The 20,510-nt window shown below is 39.7% G+C and overlaps 1 pseudogene; it reads right to left on the bottom strand.

The window, feature by feature from the left end:
- The window catches only part of LOC148035826 (aspartate aminotransferase, chloroplastic-like), a 37,846-nt pseudogene extending 32,208 nt beyond the window's left edge, over positions 1-5,638 (bottom strand).
- Between the last annotated feature and the right edge of the window lie 14,872 nt (positions 5,639-20,510).

The raw sequence follows: 20,510 nt of genomic DNA, 5'->3' as shown, positions 1-20,510 counted from the left end.
ACTATTGGCTTTCACATTTCCAAGGCATATTTCTCACTTTATGTGAGAAAAACAGAGAAAGGTATTATGCTACTTGTCATTTATGTTGATGATTTGATTATGACAGGTGACAGTGATGAAGATATACTTCATGTGAAAATGCTATTGAAGCAAAAGCTTGAGATGAAGGATTTGGGAGAGCTGCATTATTTCTTGGGCATTGAGGTGATTAGATCACCAATTGGGATACAGCTCTTGCAGAGGCAGTATGGATTGGACATGCTGTCCAAATATGGGATGGCAGGCTGTAAGCCTATTTCAGTTCCTTTGGAGCAGAATGTGAAGCTGAGCACAGATGCAGGTGAGCTTCTAGAAGACCCTACTATGTACAGACGCATAGTAGGAAGTTTGATTTATATGACTATTACCAGGCTAGATTTGAGCTATGTTGTTGGACTGGTAAGCCAGTTTATGCAGGCTCCAAGGAAACCACATTTGGATGCGGCTAGACGCATACTCAGGTATGTGAAGTCCACATTGCAGTATGGACTATTTTATGAGACTGGGGTTCAGATACAGTTGCATGGATACACTGATGCTGATTGGGATGGTAGTATTTCTAATAGACGATCTACCAGTGGATATGTGTTCTCTTTTGGGAGTGTTACAGTCACTTGGAGCAGCAAGAAACAGCCTACAGTTGCCTTGTCGAGCACAGAGGCTGAGTACAGGGGTGGAGCAATGGCTGCATGTGAGGTAGCTTGGTTGCATAAGCTACTTTATGATATGCATCAGTCTACAGATGGGCCAGTTGTCATTTATTGTGACAACATGAGTAGTATACACTTGGCAAATAACCCACTCTATCATGCTAGAACAAAGTCCATTGAGGTGCATTCTCACTATGTGCGAGAGAGGGTTTTACTAGGTCTTATTGATCTAGTTTATGTTAGCACAGAGGATCAGGTAGATGACATATTCATGAAGGCATTGGGCACAGAGAAGCTGCGCAAGTTCAGAGACCTGCTTGGTGTGCAGGAATTGGGATTGAGCTCAAGGGGGAGTGTTGAGATATCGAGCTCCACTCGTGATACGCCAGGGTGACCATTGTGTATTTATGTCACCGACTTGTTAGTTGCAGACGCGGTTGGTACACTGCCCATGAATAATAGCTACATGATAGCTGTCCTTATCTACTCTAGTTCGTGGCTCAGTTAGTATGCCACCTTAGTTAGTTGAGTTTGGTTTGAGACCCATATACAGGGTTCTTTTATTTCTTTGTACGAGAGTTCTTTTGGCTTACACAACTAAGAAGAGGAAAACTGTTTTCAGCCTCCACCTCTGTGTGTATTCCCCCATTGTGCAAGCAAGAAAGCTACAAGTGAGACTCCTTCCTTCTCTCCCACAATCTTGATATGCACATGCATTCTTCAAACGTCAGATTGAATATCTAGAATTCATCGTATCAATGGAGGGAATCTCAGTGGATCCAGCCAAAGTCAGAGATGTGTTAGAATGGCCAATACCAACAACTGTCAAAGAAATACGCAGTTTTCTTGGATTGACAGGATGGTATAGAGTCTTCATCAAAAACTATGCTTTGATTGCAACACCTCTGACGGATCTACTAAAGAAGCAAACATCCATTGCATGGTTGAACAAACCAGCTTTGATAGATTGAAGCAAAGTTTGGTATCAGCACCTATCCTAAAACTTCCAGACCTCAGTAAGGAGTTCGAAGTAGTAACTGATGCTAGCACGCTTGCCTTAGGATGTGTGCTCATGCAGGAAGATCATCATGTAGCCTACTCTTCAAGAAAACTGAGGAGCCATGAGAAGAATTATGCTACCCATGATCTAGAACTGTTAGCTGTCATCCATGCCCTAAAAAGCTTTGGAGACACTACCTGTTGGGTAACAAGTTTACACTAGTGACTGATCATAAAAGTCTCAAGTGGATCTTTACCCAGAACGAGCTCAACATGAGGCAACGCCGATGGATTGAAGTGTTGGAGGAGTATGATTTTGAAATTAAGTACCGACCTGCAAAGGAGGATGTAGTTGCCGATGCACTTAGTCGCAAGGCATTCCTTAATTCTCTAATCTTGCAAATTCTGTCAATAGCTAGATCTCTAGCCACAAAGATGTCCATGCCAAACAACCCAATACTTGAGCTAGCTAGAGAGGAAGCATGACATGATCCATCCTATCAAAAGATGCTAAGGAGATCTCTATCAAGGACCAGGACCAAAAGCTACAGGCTAAGTATCATGAATTCTGTATCAATAGTGGACTTGTCTACTATAGAATGAGAGTATGTATACCGGCAAGCCAGTCACTTAAGTAGAAGATATTGTGGGAAGCTCATGATTCCCCTTTCTCAGGACATCCTGGCTATGCCAAGACTCTCAATGTAGTTAGGGAGAGCTACTATTGGGAGAGACTTAAAGGTGACGTTCTCAAATATGTCACTAAGTGTTTGTCTTGTCAACATATCAAAGCCAAACATGTCAAAATGTCAGGGAAGTTGCAACCACTTGACATTCCCCAAATGAAATGGAAATTCATCAGTATGGACTTTGTCATTGGCCTACCCCAAGTTCAGGGAGGATACAACTCCATCATGGTTGTGGTTGACATGCTTACTAAGGTTGCACATCTTATTCCGGTAAAGACAAACTATAAAGTCTCAGACATTGCAAGGTTGTTTATCAAGGAGATATTCAAGCTACATGGGCTTTCCAGGAGAATCATTAGTGATCGTGATTCTCTCTTCACATCACATTTCTGGAGAGCTATCTTTGAAGCCATTGGGACTCAACTCTGTTTTAGTACAACTTACCATCCCCAAACTGATGGCCAAATGGAGCGAGTCAATCAAGTCATTGAGGATATGCTAAGGGCACAATGCTGTCGTGAGCCAAAAAGGTGGATTCAATACTTGCCTTTGGTTGAGTTTGCCTATAATGCTTCTTACCAACAAAGCATTCAAATGACCCCTTTTCAAGAATTGTATGGTCATGACTATCGAAGTCCCCTAAACTTCTCAGATCCAACCTTGAGGGTTGAAGCTTCTAGGTAGATGTTGGAAGAGATGGATGACCAAGTAAAGTCAATAAGACAGGACATCCAAGCCACCAAGGATAGACAGAAGGCATACTCGGATTTGAAGCATCAAGATAGAATCTTCGAGGAAGGAGACATGGTCTTCATTCGCATATGCCCAAAGAAGAGTTCCCTATCCTTAGGATACTGCAAGAAGCTACGTCCAAGGTATTGTGGACCATATAAGATCCTCAAGTGCCTAGGACCTAATGCTTTTAGACTACAACTCCCTGTGAGCCTAAAAGTTCATAATGTATTCCATATTAGCCTATTGAAGAAGTATGTACCTAATCCTAACCATGTACTTGATGACCAACAAGTTGTAATGCCTAGTCAAGGAGACCCTGAACTACCGCCTGACACGATCTTAGATGTTAGGGAGAGACAACTGAGATCCAGAACCTTGACAGAATGCCTCGTCCAATGGAAAGATTATCCTGATGGATGAAAGCACTCTCAACCATCAATATCCCTAGTTTATCTCGAGATGAGGATATCTTGATTCCTCCAAGGAGAAGAGAATGTAATATTTTTGCTGAAATATATTACGTGCACGTGTGAATCTCATGTAATGACAATGCCGGCATTGAATGTACGGACGGTGCAATTGTACAATCTCCATTGGCATAAATGAGACCAAAGTCAATGAAAGTCGCATATTTTCGTGTGAACCTCCTCTTGGGAGGAGGTAAAGAGGAAATTGATGGATATATGGCAAATTTTTTTAATTTATCCCTTCTTTCCCCCAACCGAAGGCCGTGCTGGAGGGAAGGAAGTGAAGCGCAGTTGATTCAGCACGAGCTGGAAGTCATAGGGGGGGAATGCCCATGCAATAAGCTGCATGGGGGGGGTCCCCCTCCCTTCACCTATAAAAACGCCCTGTGGAGGGGGAGGAGCAAGGAGGAGAGGGTGTGAAAAAATGGGAAGGCGCGAGGAAAGAAATACTACGCCAGTCTATCTGAGTAGAGGGAAGAGAATAGGCTGGTCATGAGGAGAACAATCCAGGCATGGAGGAGGAAGAATCTGCCGACTCGCCACAAAAGACCAATCAGTAACTTTAAATAACATAGTTACTGCTAATAGAGCTTAAGGTATCGGTTAAGTTGGGTTAATAGGGTACGACCCTAACCCAAGGATATAAGGGTTAACAAACAAACCCTTGGGGTTCTTGCCTCGCAATTGATCCTGGATCGAGTGCTGGATGCATTTGGAAAGAAGGATTCACTCCTTAGTAGTTGGCCAAATAACGACCACTTGAAATGATTGTGCTTGTAATAGTTTTAAAGAGCACTGTTTGCTTTGTTTGCTCAAGGAATTAAAGGACGAAAAGATATCTAATGCTTCAGGTTGAAGGCCTGAAGGAAGAGGCAGCCTCAGCTACCCCCGACTGCTTGCCTGACCCTAACCAAGGGGGTTGTTAACCGCGCCGGGAAGGTGGACCGACGAACCTGCCGCGAGAGGTCTCTCTATTGAGCACTACTTGGAGTAGGAAGATGCTTGGGTGCCAGGGGGGCTTGAGCCGTTAATCCCTCGCCTTTCGGGCCCTGCAAAAGAGGTCAACGTTACTTGGGATTGGATCTCGAGGCCTGCATACTAGTCTACGGGCAGAATCTTGGATTAGTAATCCTTGTGGATTGCTGGATAGCCTTCAAGTGGATTATGGATAAGCCTATGGGCTAGACTTTATAAATGTATTTGAAAGATAAATATGATAACCTGTTGAAAATGAACTTGTTTGACACTGTTTTTCTATGTCAAGTGCTATGATTACGTGAAGGAACCAGCTAATTAAGAAAGCTAATTGATGCATGTCCAACTAAATGTGGTAGGTAATTAGATAACTAAAAAAATTGAGGAAAGTGCGGTGGATGTGGCCATGGGTCCGTTCTATGGATGGGTGGTCTCGGTTGACCAGGAACTTTTCTCAATCATAAATGACAGCAAGAAGATCGTTTCAAAGGACATGAAAAGCAAGGTCTCTGACCTAGAGTCTAAGTTATAATAATCTCGATTTACGTTGTTTTAGGTGAACGGAATGGGGCTATGCCTTATGGTAGAGAGGTTGAGCTTTCCATCCCTCTCATTTTCCATTCTCCTTGAACCAAGTGTAGCGTGAATCCGCTTCGGCCCCTGGCATTTTTGTGTAAAGTAGTTCACTCAGGGGTCGACGCTAGTCTCCGTTTTGGAAATGACCATCGAAAAAAACCCTGATTCAGGTCAGTCCTAAGTGGGAACGGCTAGAATACTTTTGCTATGTGGCAGACGCGGAAAGTCCTAGATCACAAACCCCATGACATTCCATGGGAGTGCCGGGCGGAGCTTCTTAAACGTCCTTTCCTATGGACTGCTAAGACGTGTCCTGAAGAGAACAGGTGGACACATTACAAATTTGTACTCCAGGAGTCATATGTATCAAAGCAGGATTCCCTAACCCCATAAACCATGCTGCAAGATTTATTGAAATAAAACCAATAACAAAATCAGGATGATTTGCAGCTATCTTTGCTGTAGCTGCTATATAATCACCCTTAGCTAATGTTCCACTGGAACTCATTTCTGCCAAAATAAGTAATCCACGATGTTGTGGTAGACCTTGAGCTTTAGCCCATCCACAATACCGGGGCCTGGTATCACATGAGCATTAACAATATCTGCCTTTCCAGCTATGTCAATAACCAACTTTATAGCATCATCTACTTTATTGGCTTTGCATAGTCCAAGAGTAACCATACCCATAGTGAGATTATTTGGATGCATTTCTACTTTCTGCATTTTGTTGTACATTTCCAATGCATCATCAAATCTTTGTGCCTTGATGAGAAAGTCAATAACACAATTGTATGTGAAGCTAGCAGGCTCACAACCTAGATCACTCATGCGATCAAACAGTTGCAAAGCCTCTTGAATGTGTTCTTGGTGGGTATATCCTCCAATCAAAGAGCTCCATGTCACAACATCTCGATTGGATAGTGTATAAAAAATAACATGTGCATCTAGTAGGCTTCCATACTTGGCATACATGCCAACTAGAGCATTACATATAAGTTCCTCTTGCTCCAACCCCCTCTCCACTATATTTCCCACACAGAACAAATTGCAAACACAACGACTAAGTATGCACAAAGTAACAAATGTCACACACACAAAAATTTTGGTGGATTCCACACCTCGGATGCGCAACAGTACGACAATGTGCAGGGATGCATCTCCACACTTAAAACCTTAAAGGGAAGGGTAAACCGAAGATCAAGGACCTAGGACCACACATCAGACAACTGCTGACATCCCCACACTTAAGACCTGACCATCACTAATAAACAAAGGTGTAGGGTTAGAAAAACTTGGCCCATGTTGGAGAGAATCGAGGTTGAATGTCGATGTCACATACTATGTTGCAGTCGGAGATGTAGGAGAGACCAAGGTGTCTATGTAGCATGTACACATCTAGCGGGGTAGGGACCACATAGTAGCAATACCGAGGGAGGCAACTTTGTTGAGGGAATCGCGGGAAACTATGGATGGCAAAGAATATTGCACTCAGCTCACGGTCGCTCAAATGGAATGAAAGAACAGTCACTCGCCCCAGTACTGACATCACTCGAGTGAATCATGATTGAAACCAAAATCTCACACTCGGGATAGGAATCGACAAGGGGGATGGTGTAGAGGGAGTATTCCAGGGTGCATAGTTCATGGTGCATTAGTATGTCCAACCCTCTCTGGCATAGGTGCAAGTAGGAAGGCCACGGAGCCTTGTTGTACAGTGTACAGAAGAGGATGATGTGTCCTATGGTGATAGTAGAGACTAATCCTATGCGTGCATAGGAAAACAAGAACGTACCTAACTCCAATTGCCGTAATGTCCCTCAATCCTCACCGCTCAATAAGTGATTTAGGAAACACTAGTCACACTCAACCCCCCCTCTATCTCACACTCTATTGATAGATACAAGAGGGCATCCTATTCCTAAAGCCCATTGATGTTATCCTCATAGTCACTTATGCAGAGGTTGTATGCCTTGTGCACAATTACTGGTGCAATTGTGCATCCTGCCCTCCTATGCTAGAATACGGTGCGAGAAGGAAGGCCAGGGAGCCTTATAGTGCAGTGCACAAGAACAGATCGTGCTTTGTGCATTGAGAGGTACAATCCATGTGTGCAACACTCCATTCACTCATCGCACCTCTCTGTTAAATGTAAAGGGCAAGGATTGGTTACTCACCCCACCCTCTGTCTCATGCTCTGTTGATAAATACAAAAGGTATCCCATACTCACAGCCCATCCTATTAGGATGAAAGCTCACATTAGGCTTAGGCTTAGCTGCTCTAGATTGAATAACTCATTCATATTCTGGGCTTGATATGTGGGCGAAAGATATCTCCCATGTACAACGTCCTTAATTTTGTCCCAAGTGATAGCACTTTGGGGAATTCTTTGGTCCTTGCACCATTGTTTCCACTAAAGACATGCATCTCCTGTGAGTTTTAGTTTGGCAATCATGGCTTGATTTGAGGTGCAGTCCATGTAGTAATGAAACAGGATAAAGTGGGGCGTGAAGACCCAAATACTGGTGTGACCAATTTGCATAACGTCCACAAGACATAAGGGTTCTAAATGCGCATTTGTTGCTAGGAAAGCATCTTCCTCATCATCATCCAAGCCATCCAACCACTATGTTGACTATCTAAGCTACCACTAGTGTGCAAGCTATTTTGATGGCGGTCAAATTCTATTTTTAAAAATCTTGATTTTGTTGTAACCTTAGCAAAGTGTCAATCAATCACAATCCCAATTATGACTAACCTAGGCTTACCGCAACCAAGGCCATATGAGCAAGAGGCAACAATTCTCACCAGCATGCTCTATGTTTAGCACCACCAAAGAAATAAAAAATGGAACACTTGCTACTTCCATCTAGTCTGAATAGATAATTCTAAGAGGCTACACTCTTTTGTTGATTCACCATGTGGACCAAAAAGGGGGACTTGTTCCTAGTTCATCAACCCTAAATCGTGACAAGTGACCACTATGATAATGCTGGCTCTTAAGACATTTTCAAGAAATATGTTGTTGATCACTCAACTATTGAACCAAAGATAAATCACTAGAATAGTGGGGTCTAGTAATAATGGTGTGCATGGAATCAACTCTTACTATACCTTGTAGACATCCCCATCTAGTGAGATTGCAGTCACGACTGACACTTCTAGTTTGAGTAGAACATGCCAATCTAGTTGAATCATTTTTAACAAATGTTCGTTGACTATTGGGGCTTTCTTAGGGGTTGTGCCTAACGGAATGTGTAAGGTGAAGGGTTGATGTGCCCTTGGGAGTTGGGTCTGACATTAGGGGTAGCAAATACCATATTGATTGAGACTAGTCCTTAAGTGGTTTGTGTTTCCAAATTAGTTGGAGCTACTTATGAAGAAGATTCGAACTTAGCTGTTGTGATGTTGGCCCAATTCCCTTCCTCCCTCACGGGTGTTGAATCTAGACCAGGAGTCGAGTCTGGATTTTGTATCGTAGATGGTGCTTTTGCTATCCCTTCTACTCTTATAAGTGTTGTCTTTAGACTATCTTCAGGCCAAGAGTTGGTTGCGGATTCTATATCACTACTAATGCTTTTGTGGCCCCTTCTACTCTTGTAGGTATGGAATCTAATATATAAATTGGCTGCAAGTCACTCATTGTTTTCAATTTCCTTGTCATCCACTCAATGACTTGGTGGTAGATTCTACCCATGAAATTCCTCTAGGCTTCAATACACTCCTCCTTTGAGATTTTTTCCCAAATTTTTCCTTAGGTAACTTTTTGATTTCCACCATATTGATTGAAGGCAAGGGATTCTGATCTTGGCTCTGCCTCTTCTAAGCATTGTATGCTTGGGCTTCTAGACACTCCAATCTCTAGTGTCCTTCGTGCATGCAAAAGAAACATTATGTGTATGAGGGGCACTAATTTCCTCCTTGGCCTCCTCAACTCCTTCCCCATCCTCCACGTCCAATGCCAAGAGATTGATAATCTTGTTGGGTGCAAGTAACTATAAGTGCCATAATTGTAGATGGTCTAGGGGTATTTCAGTTGGCAAGCTGCACTCCTCCCATGCCTTGCCATACCCTAGCATATCCCATCCAATTCATGGCATTATACTAGGAAACTTTCATATCGTAAGTACCCATATGGAAAATACTAGACCATTGCTTATTTAGACCACAATCAATTCTTCACATGGCTTGGATTGTTACACTTGGTACACTAGAGGGTTTTAGAGTCCTCTTTCTCACTGCTACTCTCTTTCTCTAGGTCCCAACTCCGAATTTGAGTCACTGGATTCTGATGACATATTTTATTATCGGTAGACTTGGCTGATTTTTTCTTTTTTAAAAAAAAACATCTCTTTAGCTAGAAAAATTTCAACAGAGACAACATCCTAATAAAAGGACAAATCTTCGAGAGCCCAAAGCTTTATGGATATCCTAGTTAAGCCCTTACACACATAGTGAGTGCAAAATTTTGCCAATAGGTTGTGTGTTTGGAGGCATTATTCCTTTTAGGATCTTGTGGAAACTTGTAATTGCATCATCAAGAGTTGCCCATTCATTTTCTGCTCCAAGCCAAGACATCACCTCTTTCCATATCAATGATTCAAATATGGCCACCTTATGGGTGGGATCTACATGGGTGGAAAAATTAAAAGTCCAAGAAAAGCATCTCAATCTTCAACTATGTTGATAAGTCAAAAACTTAGGAGATGGAACCCATCCTATGATGCCATCCAGGTATGGATTGAAATACCACAAGGCAAAAAGGGTAAAATCATAATCAATTTTACTAGCAAAAACAATCACCATGCTAGCTTTAAAGGCATAACAAGAGTGATTGGAAGACTTGTGAACATATCACAAGTTTGGGAAATAGAGCACAAAACACCATATTGGGGAATATGGGAATTTCCCATAAGTTTGGGACACGTGGTCAAATCTTTGTATTTGTCATAATTTGAACACTATAATCCCAAATCAAGCGCTCTATATCTCAATAGATTCCATTTTTTGAGCGCTTTCCAATGACAGGTCTAATCATATAGTTTTGAGAAACTTATGGGCATCTTATCCAAGTGCCACCTTTTTAGTATTCAAAAAATGGAAGTTGGGAGATTCCCAAACTCACTAATATTGTGTTACAAGTGATGTTTGTGGAAATGTGGATGGACTTCTCCACTGGGAGTTCATCATTATGAAGGAATGAAGTACACTTAGGAGATGACACCAAATACCAGTGATGCTCACACCTCAACAACTGTGTAAGCATAGGCTAAGACATCCTCTAGTGAACCTTGAGAGCATGTGCACATGTAGGCCAACGTGTATGAGAAAGTTTAAGATGGTTATCATGTTGAATCAAGTATAAGTTTGGGTTGTGGTTGCCAAAAGTGATTGGACTACATCAACTCTACAGGACTGTAGCCCTAGCATACTTAGACTCAACATAGAGATAAGCTATCATTGCAAATGATTCACTTATAATATATCAAATGGAACATATCAAAATAAACAATTAGACAAAATGAAGTAAGCAAAGTGTTCATATATTCCAATAGTTCCATTTATATGGTCCATACATAGGTTTGTCTGGGAGACAGTAACAAGAAATTGCAAACTCGAACCAAGGAATACATTCAAAGGATTAACTATTTGCAAATACAAGGCATAAGCTAGATAACCATGGTTACAATCGTAGTGCAACAATGAGGCTAAATGGGTATGTGTTGGAATTGTATATATGGGGGTGAATTGGAATCATGTCTATGTCTAGCTCTCATCTCTTCCTCTTTGTTCCTTATATAGCCTTTGTTGCTATCATTTCTTAAAGTGTTGCTTCTATCCTTGGCTACACCACCTCCTTCCATTACTGTGCTACTATCATCATATTTAATTGGCACTTAGCTGCTAATCTATTTCACCCTATGCTTGACACTCCTGATATTCCAAATTAGAGAAGAAAAAAATAATAAATCACTCCAAATAATAAGCATGGGGATTTTCAAATTTTGTTCATTGCATATTAGGGATAAAAAAGGTAAAAGAAGCATGGGATGAGTTGGGTAACCCTTTACCTTGCAAACAAAAAATTCAAAGATAAATATATTAATGGAGTTTTTAAAGTTAAATTTAAACAAATATGACCCCTTGACCTCATTCACAAATAAATTTAAAAGCTTGAATGTGCCATTGTCTTCTATTAATAAAGGCACCAAAGAAGATGAAGCCATTGTTGTGCTACTCAATAGTGTGGACAAACCTAACAAAAGATATGAGTAGGTGGTAGAAATTTTGAGAAAATTTACAAATAAAAAAATCAACTCAGTTGAAGTATTTTATATAAGAAAGAAAGAGAAATAAAAAAGACGATCCAAGAGACTACATTGATCCCCATAGTATGTGCACTCTATAGAAAAGGATCTTTAAATATTATTTACAAGACATGCAAGAAATCTCAACACAAGGAATAAGAGTATTGGAACAAGGGAAACCCAAGTGTAAGAACTATAAAAAATTTGGATACATTGAGAAATACTATTGGAATACTTTGCTTTGGGGGGGGGGAGAGAGGAGAGGGATTAAGATGCCTTAATGGCTAGCTAAGTTTTAAAATATTAGAGATAAGAGATGTGTTTAGGTATTTTGTAAAAATAGATAAAAGCAAAGAGAGGTGAAGAAACCAAGAGCACACACACAAGAACAATGGAGACTTGAGCACACATAGAGATAGGTTGCTCAATGTGAGCCATAATGCATCGAAATGTGGCTTTTATGGAAGCTATATAAATTGACACACCAAACCAGCTTTGTAGTTTAGGTCTAGCCTAGTGATTATCAAATAGATAAGGCTACACATAATCTTCCGATACCTAATGACATCCTCAATCATGTTACCCTTATGTACACTAAGCTTAGCATTAACATCCAAAGGTATAAAAATAGGCATGCAAGTAGCCATACATACTTCTTCAACATATCCAATGCATATTGTCTTTGTGACAACCATATACCCTCTTGAGTCCTAATTATCTCTATGCTGACAAAATAGTGTACCTCTCCCAAATCCTTCATCTCAAATTCATTATTAAAGAGACCCTTCACATGGTCAATCTCTATCCCATAAGGATCAAATCATTCACATATATAGTAATGACCACAATATTTGCATCACTCTCATATACATAGAGTGAGTGATCAGCTTATGCTTTGAAAATCCAATGTTAACAAGGTATTTCGCAATTCTTTCATGCCATGCCTTGGGTACTTGCTTCAACCCATATAAGGCTTTACAAAGCCTGCATATGCAATCTACATGACTCTCATCAACATAACTAGGTGGCTATTCCACATAAATTTCCTCTCACAACTTCCCTTGCAAGAAGGCATTCTTAACATCCATTTGATGCATTATCCAACCTTTTGATGCATACACAGTTATGAAAGCCCTTATATTGTCCATCTTAGCCATTAGAGAAAAAGTTTCCTCATTATCAATACCATGAGTCTATGCATTCCCTTTGGCAACCAAACATCTCTTATATTGCTCAATAGATTCATCTCACTTATGCTTGACCTTCTTAATCCATTTATAGCCAATAGCATTCTTACTATTAAGGATGGTGGTAGTTAGTGATGTTTAAAGCAAGGTAGCCAACAACACATTAACGAGCAAATGGGTGCAATAGCAGTTATGATATCCTTGGCACGATGTTGCATGGGAATCGTGCAGGGAGTTCGTGAAAGTCGCTTGTCGCAGGGACTCTTAGTGAGAGATGATGAAGAGTACATAATCAAGATAAATTCATGGAGTAGAGAGTGGTTAGGATTTTCTTTTCATCAGTTACATATGTTGGCATGATAAGGAAAAGTGGGACTTCAAAGATTGCAATCTTCATTATATGTTTTTCAAGAGAATTTCCAAATTTGGTCACATGAGAGTTTTATATATCATGGATTTGCATGAAAAGAGAAGTGATTATTTTCTTTGAAGCCTTTGACAGTACAAAGAAGCAAATCTTGGAGCTGTCATCATAAGTGAAAGAAATGTTGTAGTGGAACATCGATACAAAGCCTTGGATTTGACATATTTATCCATTGTTGGGGTAAAAGGCCTCTGAACCTGCCCGTGTACACTGTGACTGCCCATTCTTTATTCATATAAAATATGATAGTGCAATAAGGCTGTCAGTTCAATTGGACAACACCTACATTGTGTGTGCTCTTCTCTTTCGCATCTTCCTCTTGTCCTTCTCCACTGCCATTGCATCCCCTTCAACTGGTATTAGAGCTTGATCGTGGATCTTGGCCCGGTATTACTTCAGATCGGATTGAAGATCTAGAGCTTTGAGCTTCAATGCCATCCATGGCTTCTTCCCCCCGAGTTAAGATTTCATCCCCTTATCCTTAGCATAACCAGCATATCCCACAATAGCAACTCACATTTTTTGTGCTTTTTTCAAAATCTTGCTCAAAATTCCCATTTTTCTCATATCTCGAGCATCTAGAACCTGATTTAGGCAAGGTAAAAGTCTAACTTGGGGTTTTGGCATGCTCAGGATGCAATGATGATGTAAGATCTACCAAATTATGATCACATAATTTTTTGTAACAGATCTGAGTTAATCTACAGTAAGAAAATGTCATGCTCTTAGCTTATGTGATGCTCCTGAGGCTTGGTATTTGATGCCCAAATGCTTTGGGGATGTTTGCCCAATGTTTTGAGATGATTTGGGACTTGATTTGAGCCTCAAGCTATGGCTATAGCTGAATCAAATTTCATAGAAGTATTGAGATAAAAAAGGAAGTTTTAAGCACACATGCAAAAGGTGACTAGGGTCATTGAGTATGCACTAAATTCTCTAGTTTATCTTGGTTTGAAAGATACTAGGCTAGTCTCAGGCTAGTGAAGATTAATGCTGACTTGAAGCCTGAGTTTTGAGAATAGCTCATTTCCCTCCTGATAAAATTTAAGGATGTATTTGCATGGGATTATTCAAAGGTAGGTTGATGCAATTGGAGGCCCTATCTTCTAAGCATGTCATGCACATTCACTCTCTTGAGAATGCTATTACCCATCAAATTGATTGCATTGATTACCTTGAGAAATAGCTTAGAGTGGTTAGATGTAAAATCTACTTTAGTAGGAAATTTGGATGGGTGCCTACTACCTCGAAATCATGGCTATTGAGATCTTCTTTGATTAGATCCCTAGCCTCTACATTACAACCAGATAGACCTCTGGCTCTAGTAGCACCATCTAAACTACAACTTTCTCTCACCCTCTACCACCAGCACCTCTAAATCCACACCCAACTGGCCTCCTCCTCCTCCTCCACTTCTACCTCTACCTTTGAATCCACCACTCTTGGCTTTGCCCAATCTCTATCCACCAGGCCCAGTACCTACACAACTAGTAGTGCCCCTAGAGGCCCCCACTTTAGAATACATAGAAGTCATCAAAGAATAACTCCTATGAGTTGGAGTCCATTGTGCATGCTATATGTCAGCTGCAAGATAGTGTAGATTGGTGACTAAGTCCCAATTAAAGATAATGATAACTCTGCAGTAATGAAAGGTGGCGATGTAGCGGAGGATAGTGGGGAAGGAATTTAAGGCATCATTGGCCATGAAGGATATATAAGGAGAGAGATGAGGGTTCGACACTGACATAATTGCAATTCACCCCCATATATACAGTTCCACACACATATAGTTAGCTCTATTGTTACATTGTGATTGCAACCATGGCTATCTAGCTTATACCTTGTATTTTTGAGTGGTTAAACTTTTGAATGTATCTCTTGGCATGAGTCTTGCCATTTCTTGTTGATGTCTCCTAGAGAGGCCATGGCACCTTTTATGGATTGTGGAAACTAAACTATTGGAATATACGAGCATTTTGTTTACTCTCATTTTGTCTAGTTGTCTATTTTGATATGTTCCATTTGATACACTGTGAGTATGCATATGCAATGTTAGCATATATTTGTGTCAAGTTAGAGTATGTTAGGACTTACGGTCTTGCAAAGTTAATGTAGTTTGATCACACATGGCAACCACAACTTAAACTTGGACTCAATTACAAGGAGCCTTTGGTTCTTTAGATATTTCCCAAATATCTTTCTACATTAACTCATATATAATTTACACCTTTGAGCTATGAAAGCCATTACCATTGAATTTTTCCACTACTTCAATCGTGGAGATTGGTGATGGAAAGGTCTAATCGATGAATCACACAACAATGTCTAACTCCTTTTACAAAAAGATGTGATTTTTCAAAAAATACAAAGGATTTGGTGAAATAAAATACTTGAATTTGGCTTTAAAAGAGTTATGAAAAGCCCTTTATGCCATTAAAAATAATCAGTTCATGTAAATTATTTTAAATTGAACAAATTTAGAACAACAATACAATGTAAACACCATATTTTTTAAATGAGACTTCATAAGAACCAATTCAAGAAATCACAATGTGAACATGAGTTATCTCAAGCCATTGTTATCCAAGTAGGTGTGAAGATGCTTTTTAAATGAGTTGCTTTCAACACTACTCTTATAAATTTTCACAAAAGTAGTTGCAAGCCACATTAATGGCTAAGGTCCTATTTCGGAATATTTGAAATAACATGCATATATGATACCGAAATTGGATGGTACTTTATCAACATTGTAAGATAGTAGATTTTTGGAATAAGTTTCAAGTGAAAATTCATTTTCTACAAGATTTAGATTTTCAAAAGTGCATAAAAATTGGTTAAAATAGCACTCAACGACCCTATTTGGAGCTCTTAAGTTAACAATTTTAATCTAATTCCAAATCTCTTAAGGGAAATACATAGTATACACACAAAAGTATTTTTTTCAAACTTTTTAGCCTAATAAATTTTTTAAAGAATGGTTTTTGTTGGGTGCTAGACACACATTGGATATTTCATATGCTAGAGTGCTCTTTGGAAAGTTACTATATGTATATCCTCTACATCACATGCATTCAAGGCCTATTTATAAACATCCTTATCTATCAAATTTTCCTTAATAAAACATAACTCTTTTCTATTCAATCTATAAATAACCCCTTTATATTACACCCTTCTATATGTAAAAAATGGTATTTTAAAAATACCGTATTTCGAACCCACATGATGCACACATATATTCATGAGTAACTTACCCAAGAGAGTGCTGAAAGATCAAGAGACATATAGTTATGATGATTCATATCTACTGAATAGCTTATCATGCAACTGCACTATTATATGGATATATCTTATTCAATGTACTACATTTTTTGTGGATATACATTTTTAATTCTAATTCATGTGCTTTGAGAAATGGAAGTGTATTCTAGATTTCGGTTCTATTCTTTGTTTTTTGTGATATGAAGTATTTGCCATGCTCGCATTTCTCTATGTCAGGTTTGAATATCTACGGTTACTATTTTCTGTGGTGATTTTTGTACCTAATTACACTTGGCAACCATGATGATCATTCCTTCAAGTGTGAGTCTACGTGTGCATGTGCTCTCAATGGGCCAATATCAACTTCTAGTACCCATTTATGTGGATGTCATATTAGGTAGAGGAGGCAACAATGTTGGGAATCACCTCCTGGAGTTCTTAGGCTTCTTACCTTCTTGAGTGATGAGGAAATTGATGTGGGGTGTGCCCCTTCATGGCCTTGTCTAACTACTCACAATTAGTTTTTCCTGGATTGGTTTGTGTTTTCCCTTCTTCTCAACCAATCACTCCATCTACTCTACTCAAATTAAAGAGAAAATATTTCTCTTCTTAAACACTTGTTGTGGCCCTACCCATCCCACCTCAAGGTATTCCAATTACCACTTGGATGGTGGTTTTGATCATCTTATTTTTGCGACATTCAAAGGGTCTTATTTGGAATATTTGGATGCCTTCATCTGGCAATTTGAGGCGACCTATGCGATGAATTTTCTTGTCATGATAGATGAGGCCCATAAGGTGGCAGTGCTAGAATCGAACCTACGGAAGAAGGCTATATCGCGGTTGGTGAAAGAGCATGGTTGGGCAACTTGGTCTCTAGCTCAAGAAACCTTTGCACATTAGTTACAATAACATTATACTAAGTCTTGAAAGCTAGAATGGTTACATTAGCTCAAGCAAGGTGATTCTATTATGTAGGCTTATACTGCCTAAGTTAAGGTTTTGAAGGGATGTATTGCACAAGCACATCATCCAGATGGGGAGATGCTTCAAGCTATATATGTCCGTGGTGTGAATCAAGAGCCTCAAAAAGCCTTGGCCACGATAGATCTAGCTATCAATAATGTGCCCTATTTTCATCAATGTGCTCTTAGGGTTGCCATTTTCCTAGGACAAGATAAGAGAGAGAAAAATAAGAAGACCACAAGTCTACTAGTCTAGCGACTCATATTTGGAGGTGGACTGAGAGGATAATTGTAACAATGATGATGAGTACTCTGAGGAGGAGGGTGATAAGAAGACCAAAAATTGCAAGAAGAAGGACAAAGGCTAGAAATCCTTAGACTCGGGTGTTTGTAAATCTCCCACCAAAATCCTTTGGTGTACCAAATGCAATAATCTAGGCCATCTAACTATTGAATGCAATTTAAATTAGCAATGATGTGGTATTTGCAAGCCTACTATTAATAACATTGAGGTGTGCCACTATAATCCTCCCGTGGAATTCGCTATATGTATACTTGGTATAGTAATCAATAATAGTTAGGATGTACATGTTCTTGATCTTGGAAGAAGTTGCTAGCTTAACTGGCTTAATTGGTACTCACTATATGTATACCCTCTATATCACGTGCGTTCAATGTCTATTTATAAGCATCCTTATCTATGAATTTTTCCTTAATAAAACATAACCCTTTTCTATTTATTTTGTAAATAACCCCTTTATATGGAACCCTTTTGTATGAAAAAATGTGTAAAAATGGCATGTTAAGAATCCCTTATATTGAAGCCATGTGATACATACGTATATTTATGACTGAACTCCCCGAGATAGTTCTCAAAGTTTAGTGGCTCATAATAGAGGATGGCAAAGAATGAGAGGGAACTGGCTTGTCAATTAGAATACTCTCAGATCATCAATGGCATTTGCACCGGGTGGAAGGCACTATGTACCAACAAGAGAATACTTGTACTCCAGTTGTTGTTTTGAAGCCCCAAGTAATGGATAGGAATTTTCCATATTCTATTACCATACCACTAGGTCATTTACTGGATTCAGCCCTAGCATTCAACGATCATTCATTATAGATGCTTCAACCCAATTGAGTGCTCCCCGACTACTTCAGGAGGTGGCAACCATGACCGAGCAGTCTTGAAGAAGGAAGTACAAAAGGTGCTGTATGAGCCTATTGCACTTGGTTCCATTTCCAACCCAGCAATATTGGTCATCTCAATTCAATGTCAAGGAAAATTCCTCAATGATGTTTCGCTAGATACTGGATCTAGGCTAATGGAATGGGAGATCGCACCTTTTTGAGTCCAAATGGCAAACTAACAAAATGAGTGTGGCCACTAGGTCTTCCATCCATATTAAAGTGGATGGCATCCCATTCTTGATTTCTTTGGTCATATTGAATATGGAGCAAGTAGAGAAGACTAGCACCTCTTGCTCGGATGACCCTAGCCACAGTAGGACCGTGTTAGCCATGATTGGGATAGTGATTAGTTGACTAGGCCACAAAAGAGTATGCTTTTCTCTTACCAAAATTCCTCCCCCACCTATAGCTTTTCAACGAATTGTAGAAGAAATAGTGAATATGGTGGATAGCCTAGATGATGATGAAGAAGGAAACTTCTTAGCAGCTAATGTGGACTTGCAACTTCTCTTACCTAATGCATGTCCTTAGGATTTAACTAGCAATATCTCAATCTAGACATGCTAGGTTGCACTTCTTCCTTTTTAGCTAGGGTAGAGAAGGTTCCTCATTTAGAAATAGTATTGGAAGAGATCCTAGTGCCAACTCTCAAAGCAATTCTTGTATCCACTCTGAATGAGAAATCACATAGTAAAGCCGATGATGGAGAAGTAGTTGCGATTGTAGTATTGGATGTGGCAAAAGTCTTACAAGTGACAAGAAAGGAAATTTGAAGCTCAACTCCAAAATATCACTCGTGTCATGGAGGATGAACTTTCTATAGTATATCTTGAGTGAGATGATCTAGATTGGTGCATCTCTAGAGCCAAATTTTCAGACCGAGTTGATCAAGCTTTGAAAGGAGTTCAAAGATCTCTTTTCTTGGGATTACTTGGATATGAAGGGAATTGCCCCTTGGTTCTATCTACATTGCATTCCTCTTAAGGTAGATGCTATACTTATTTGGATGCAACGGTATAAAATGAATACGTATATGGCCAACTTAGTCCAGAGATTGCCTCCTCAAGATCAAATTCATTGTCCTAGTAGATTGAGTAGAGTAGATATCCACAATTGTGCCCACAAAAAATAAGAAGATCTAGATATGTGTGGACTACTGGAAGCTTAATGAGGTTACCATTCTTGATCCCTTTCCCCATACCTTACCTTGACAATATACTCCATGAAGTGGCAAGGCATGAGATGTATTTTTTTCTGAATATATTCAGTGGGTAAACCAAGTCCTATTAGCACCAGAGGATTAGGCAAAGATAGCTTTCATTACTATATGGGGAGTGTTTTTTTGTACCGTAATGTGGTTCGACCATAAGAATGCTCCAACCTCCTTCTAATGTGATGTGCAAGAGATTTTTGGCCCCTACTTGACTTATTTCATGACGATCTTTTTTGGATGAGTTCATTTTCTTTGGAATGGTACTTCTTCACTTGCTACACATCTAGTTATGTCTCACTTGATTGCTGGGAGGTCAGCCTAAGTCTTAATCTCGTGAAAATTGTGTTTGCAGTCAAAGGGGGGTTGTTATTATTAGGACATGTTTTTCTAGAGATGGCATTTTTGTTGACCCTTTTAAGGTAACACTAGTTATGCATGCCATGATACAATCTCCCCCTTTGCTATTGTGCTACACTTTCTTAGTGACGTTTGATGTTTGTTGGCATGGTCATCATGTGCATCCTTTGGCCCATGTGGCCATTTCCATGAATTGTTTGGTTCATGTATCAAAGATTGCCTTCCACTAGAATGGGGAGCTAGATTTAGCCTTTGTGTACCTTTGATTAGTGTTTTCCAAAGCCATAGTCTTGATTCCTTCAGACTTGAATATGCCTATTTATGTGTTTTTTTATGCTTCGGGCAATGCCATTGGAAGTGTCTCAATGTAGGCGTATGCAAAAGGATGGTTCTAGCCCATTTATTACGCCAACCAATGGCTCTCCATGGTAGAGAAGAATTCTTCCATAATTAAATGGGAATGTGTGGGAATGATT

The sequence above is a fragment of the Lygodium microphyllum genome, chromosome 5 (genome assembly GCF_053477565.2).
Source record: "Lygodium microphyllum isolate KBCC chromosome 5, Lygodium_microphyllum_v1.1.10, whole genome shotgun sequence".
Taxonomy (NCBI): Eukaryota; Viridiplantae; Streptophyta; class Polypodiopsida; order Schizaeales; family Lygodiaceae; genus Lygodium; species Lygodium microphyllum.
The sequence above is the reverse complement of the archived record's forward strand: the minus strand, read 5'-3'. Positions and strand labels throughout refer to the sequence as shown.